Below are 6,110 nucleotides of genomic sequence, written 5' to 3'. Positions count from 1 at the left end.
GGACACATACATAAATTCAGGTAAAACATTCAGACACATAAAATAAAACTATGAAGGAGAGAGAGAGAAGGAGAGAGAGAGAGAGAGAGAGAGAGAGAGAGAGAGAGGGAAAGGAGGAAGGAAGATAGAAAAAAGAAAAAGAAGGAAGGGAGGGAGGAAGGAAGGAAAGAAGAAAGGAAGGAAAGAAAGAAGGAAAGAAAGAAAGAAGAAAGGGAGAGAAAGTAGTGTGTTAATGAAATCACTCCTCAAAAGGATATATATATCCAATATATTTATATATAAATTTTATTGTAGTTTATTGATTTATATTAATTGTAAATTAATTTAGAATCCCACAAAAATGACAGCTCTTAATAGAAACTGATTTTTGAGGACGTATTAGTATTTTCCTCCTTACAAGGAATTTTTCCTTACTTTTGCTAATAATGTCAACAAAAATATGACATATTATTTTAAGCAGTTTCTTAGGCCTGAGTCATGGAGCCATGTGGCCATCAGAAGTTCTCCAGACACACATATATAACTATTATGTTTTTAGCAATATTTATTTTGGAATTGCTAGATTTGGAGCGTTTGTTTTGGCTCTCTTGGTTCTGTGGATGTGGGAGTAAAGAGGACAGACATATCCGCCTCAAGCTTTGCGTCTGTTTCTAGACTTAACAGGAAAACTTAAAGGTATTATTTTGAATGCCTCCAAGAATAATTAGAGAATAGTCCATCCATTAAACTGTGTTTCTCTTGCTAATATTGCTCACGATGCTGAACGGATGAAATGGAAACACTAACGCAGACTTCTTGTAGTCAGTATGCATACGTCTGACTTGAGAAGAAATTATCATGGTAGTTTTATTTAATTCTGTAAAATATGTAAACTATACAGTAGAAACTATAACATGACTGGAAAGACAATGTAAATGAAATAAACTTCTTTTCAGGGCTTACTCCTTTCAGAAAGTAATAGTGGGAGACTTTCTTGCTTTTCTGCGTTTCATTTATTTAAAAATTGTTATATTTGAAGTATCTGCCATGAGCTTTTACTTAATTTTGTATAGAAAAGAGATGGAGAGGTAAAGTAGCCAAAGCCTGTTAGTTTTGGTGTAAAACATTGATCCTGTCGCTCAGATCCCCCGGCTGGTGCTCTGATACTCTAACTACATCAGAGTGGAAGACTGTCTGGGGCTGGTGAGATGGTGCCATTGGTGAAAGCACTTGCCACCAGAACTGATGAGCTAAGTCCAAGCTCCAGAGCCCACACGGTAGAAGGAGAGAACAAACTCCCAAAAGTTATCCTCTGACCTTCATATGCACAAAGCAAATGTTTAATAAAATTGAAAGAATGGAGAAAATCCAATTTTGTCTATTCTATGAACTTTGCTGTTTATTAATGAGAGCATAAAAAAACTCTCTTTAAAAGGCAAGATTCAAGCTGGGCGGTGGTGGCGCACGCCTTTAATCCCAGCACTTGGGAGGCAGAGGCTAACAGATCTCTGTGAGTTCAAGGCCAGCCTGGTCTACAAGAGCTAGTTCCAGGACAGGCTCCAGGAGTCATACAGCTGAAGTGCAGAGTAGCTAAGACATCATGGTAGGGGAAGACTTCCCCCATTACTAGGTAATTATGTCCCTCCACTATTTTATAATTGTTTTCAAACATCACATACTGGGATAGCCACCTTGAGTAATTTCCATCAAATATTTGGCTACATTTCTCTATTCTATATTTTCATGAGTTCTGTGGAGCAGTCCAGAAGCTTTGATTCCACAGCCCTCTTATGGGTAATGCACAGAGTGGCTCCCATGCGTTCAGCTTTGAGGCATATCCCAACATGGGTATTTTTCTCTTGATGCTTGCATCCTACTGAGTCAAAGATTCTAGAAATTAAAAAACAGCTAGTGAGTCACTAAGTATAAAGTTAAAATTCAAAACACTATCTACAAATGGGGACAAATGGCTAATTGAGGTACCTAAAGAACATATCAAAGTGTACCTGGTTGCCAGATTCTCCCACTGTTCCTCGGCCCCTACCTGTTACAGGGTATAACTGGAATACCCTACCCTCTACCCCAAACTCTCTAGCCCAGGAGCTGGGATGCCCTTCATCAAGCTGTTTTTCTTTATATAATGTAGACATTTTGGCCATGCCAGTTCTTTTTCCTCTTTATGCCTTTGTGGTCTCTTGGTCTCTTGGTGTCCTGGTTGCGCTCACCCCCCAACCACTCCACATGCGCACGCACGCGCACACACACACACACACACACACACACACACACCGCCCAGCTCTTTCTGGTCATGTCCGCTCTGGACTCTCCCAGATGTCCCTGCTATGCTCTCCCTTTTATCTACAATAATCTTACTCCTCCACCACACTAGGAGCAGTCGTATCCTCTGTTTTTATTTCCTTTTTTTTCATTCAACTATGAAATTTGAGGAATAAAAACAAAATAGACCCCACCATGAAGAGAAAAGGAAAATGTCTCTGTGCCTGTTTCCTTCTTTCGCTTTATCAGTGAGCTTCCAAAAGAGGAGATGCAGCCCGTGCTGGTCCTTCCTCCATGCCACACTGTCTGCGGATTCAAGATCCACAGCATCTCACTTGCTCTCTCTGCACTATCAGCCAGCAGAAGGCCTTTCACCACACTGAGGGGGTCCAAACCTATCACACACAACTCAAATTTCAGAAATAGGGCTCTTTTTGAAGATCTTCTCAGGCAAATGAAAGGATAACGCAAGATAAGAGTTGGAGCATTTGCTTAGGAAGTAAACTTGCTATCATATTCATATTAAGGTTTGACAAAGAAACATGAAAGCCTAGGCAATACATTTTGATAAATAAGCATAATAACATTTATTTGACAGACCTTGAGGAGATAAAATTATTAATGAGTAAATGGGCTCTTTTGGAAAGGTCTTGGGAAAAAGCAAATCAGTTAGAATATAACAATATTTATAAATTTATTCAAAAACTTATTTCAAAAGATTCCCTCTTTGGCAGTAGATATTTCTGAATGCAACATAGTACTAAATATGCTGATTTTTGATATTTTCTTCAATAAAAGCATATGAACTGAGAGAATGAAAGTGCTTTATTTGACTGTTGGTGTGGGTAGGATTTTACACATGAATGCAGACACACAAATCCTGAAACTCTTTACTATTGTGTAATGACAGTAAACAGGCAATGCTTCTCTTACCATCAAGTGTTGTGTTCAGGACATGGGGAACTTAAATTGTGAATAATTAACATCAATAGAGTCGTCGTTTGATGAATGGCCAGTACAAAGTAACAAGTCAATTGAGTAAAGATAAACCGCTGTGACACTGAAGAGACAGTTAAGGACCATTTCTTCACGTCCCTTTAAAACAAAATTACCACTATTACTTCTGCAGCAGACTAGTAAAGAATAAATAATTTCATTGGCAATGGAGGAAGGATTCAGAAACATAATAAAATATGATGAGAACAAGTAGAATTTAACCTAACAAGAACCAAGAAAGTACACGAGCCCGAACTACAAAATATTCCCAACGACAAATACAAGGTGAAGTGTGAATCAATGCAGGGATTATAAATTATCACATTGGCATCCATTTTTAATTATAATAAGTATACCAATTACTCAAAATACATTATCTTATTTGATTAAAAAAAAACAACACTGTGAGGCACGATTTCTATCGGTGTCATGGATGAATACCTTAAAACTAGGAGAAATTGCTCTTTTCATGAATGAGTTGAAGTTATAGCAAACCTAGGTCACCTTTTCTCCTGATATTTTATTCTCATCACATTGTGACACTAATTCTGGAAAGATATTTGAAAGGTAGATCGGAGAGGTCCTGGTATCTCAATGTGGGGCTGGGTTTAACTCAGTGGAAACACAGACAGACAATGGCATTCATATGCCACGCAGTGACCTAGACTTATTTGATGAGATGATCCTGGACAGTCTTCTAAATTCATTGTGATAGTTGGTGTGCCCTTGATACCTTGACACAGAGACAATTGCCTGATTGGATTACTCAGGCAGACAGGCTGGTGATTATTTCTGAGGTGGTTGGGACCTGATAAGGCAACATCCCAAGCTTAGGAGATTCTCTAGATGAGCATATCCGTGTTGGACGATCACAGCAGCTGGTGATATCAGCTAGGCATAGTGGTACATGCCCATAATCCTAACCCTTGGGAGGTGGAGGCAGAAAGATCAGGAGTCATCCTCAACTACAAATGGACTTTAAAGTCAGTTCAAGCTGAATCAGACCTTATCTCAAAATATAAAAGTGGAGAAAGAAAGAGGGGGAAGAAAAAAAGGAGGAGGAAAAGAAGGATAACTACAATAAAAAAGGAAAGGAAAGCACTGCCCCATCTCCTTGCTTACCCAGTTCTCCTTCTGTGTTCCCTTTAACACTAATCATATTGCCTTGCCTATATCTGTTAGCCTGTGTGCTGATAGAAAAGAAAGACAATGCTCTTCTGTTTTCTGTATCTCTAGTGTTGTATGTCTAGTACACCACCTGCAATCATTAATTTTATAACAGTCCAGCTCTCTCTAAAAGCAAGTGTCTGCAGTTCACCAGTGCTGCCTCTAGATGGCACCCTTTGGAATGATCTTCCTGAAGGAAATGCATCAAGGTCACTCTTACCAAGAAGGTGTATATCCTCAGCTTGCAACATCAATTATATCTCAGGAGAAGCTGACCCTCAGCCAAAAAAAAAAAAAAAAAAAAAAAAGATAAAGCTACGAAAAGGTAGGAAAAGATGGCCCAGAGGTCTGAGTTCTACTTCCAGAACAGATTCAAGACTGCTGCCTGAGATGAGCAAGCCTCACAGGATACTTCAGTCAGGACTTGGTCATAATTCTAAATTTTATTTAGGTCCCCATAAGATTATCAGCAACCCCAACCAGCAGGAAGTAGCCTGGAATGCTACGCCCACATTCCTAAAAAAATGGATTATGGTTATTTTCCTTTGTTTAGAATGTTGATTACAAGTTGTTATGGATAATGGTCAGGAGAAAAGCTAAACAAAGAATATTAGATTCAGAGTTCTTGGGTTTTTTTTTTTTTTTTTAAGAAAAGGGAGGAAGTGCTGTGGACAATGGTTTATACCCTGTCAATTGTATTTTAATAAAATGCAGATTGGCCAGTAGCCAGGCAGGAAGTATAGGTGGGACAATCAGGCAGGAAGTAGAGGCAGGGTGACAAGAACAGGAGAATTCTGGAAAGAGGAAAGCTTGGTCTGCAGTCATGACCCAGCCACAGAAAAAGCAAGATGTGACTGCCTTGCTGAATAAGGTACCGAACCACGTAGCTAACATAGACAAGAATAATGGGCTAATATAAGTTATAAGAGTTAATAAGAAGCCTGAGCTACTAGGCCAATCAGTTTATCACTAAAAAAAAATTAAATGATCTGCATAAGATAAAGCCAGTCAATACTCCAGCTTGAATAGGGTAGACCCTGTCCTGACTGATAAGCATCTGGCCAGTGATAGCTGTTGGGGAAGGAAAAACCAGTTTTCTCTTATGCTGTGGTGCCTGGTAGGTTGCCCATCCTCCAGGGGCTGACCCTATGCCATGTGCATATGGGGACCAGTAATGGTACTCCATGGATTGTGAAAGAAAGAGAAGGAAAAAGAGACATGAAGTTGGGAGGAGAATGCCAGGAGGAAACTGGAAGGAATCAGAGGAATATGGAGAAAGTGGACATGATCTCTATTGATTGTATTTGGATAAGAATTTACCAAACAACATAGTTCTAAAAAGTATGCCAAGCTCTGTATCTCAGTCCCCTCAGTCCCACATCCCAGAAATCCACCTACAGCTAAACCTAGAGGTTGCACAACCTCCCCAAACAGTACTATTAGCTGGGGACTAGATATCCAAACACATGAGGCCCTGGGGAATATTCTAGACACAAATTGTAAGAAGCAGCAAAGAAAGGCAAACAAATTATGAGAATAACGCTAGTTTCATGGAAATAGAACATTAAAATTGTAGTCTATCTGTATGTGCTGCTGTTGCCATTAGACATCAACCCAAAGCATTAAAAAAAGGTTGTGGATGGTTCAGTGGGTAAGAGCATGATGTGCTGCTTCTATACAGAGGGCAATTT

The sequence above is a fragment of the Microtus oregoni genome, unplaced genomic scaffold (assembly GCF_018167655.1).
Source record: "Microtus oregoni isolate MIOR12 unplaced genomic scaffold, Mior012 000011F_ref0000422, whole genome shotgun sequence".
NCBI lineage: Eukaryota > Metazoa > Chordata > Mammalia > Rodentia > Cricetidae > Microtus > Microtus oregoni.
Note: the sequence above shows the minus strand (reverse complement) of the source record.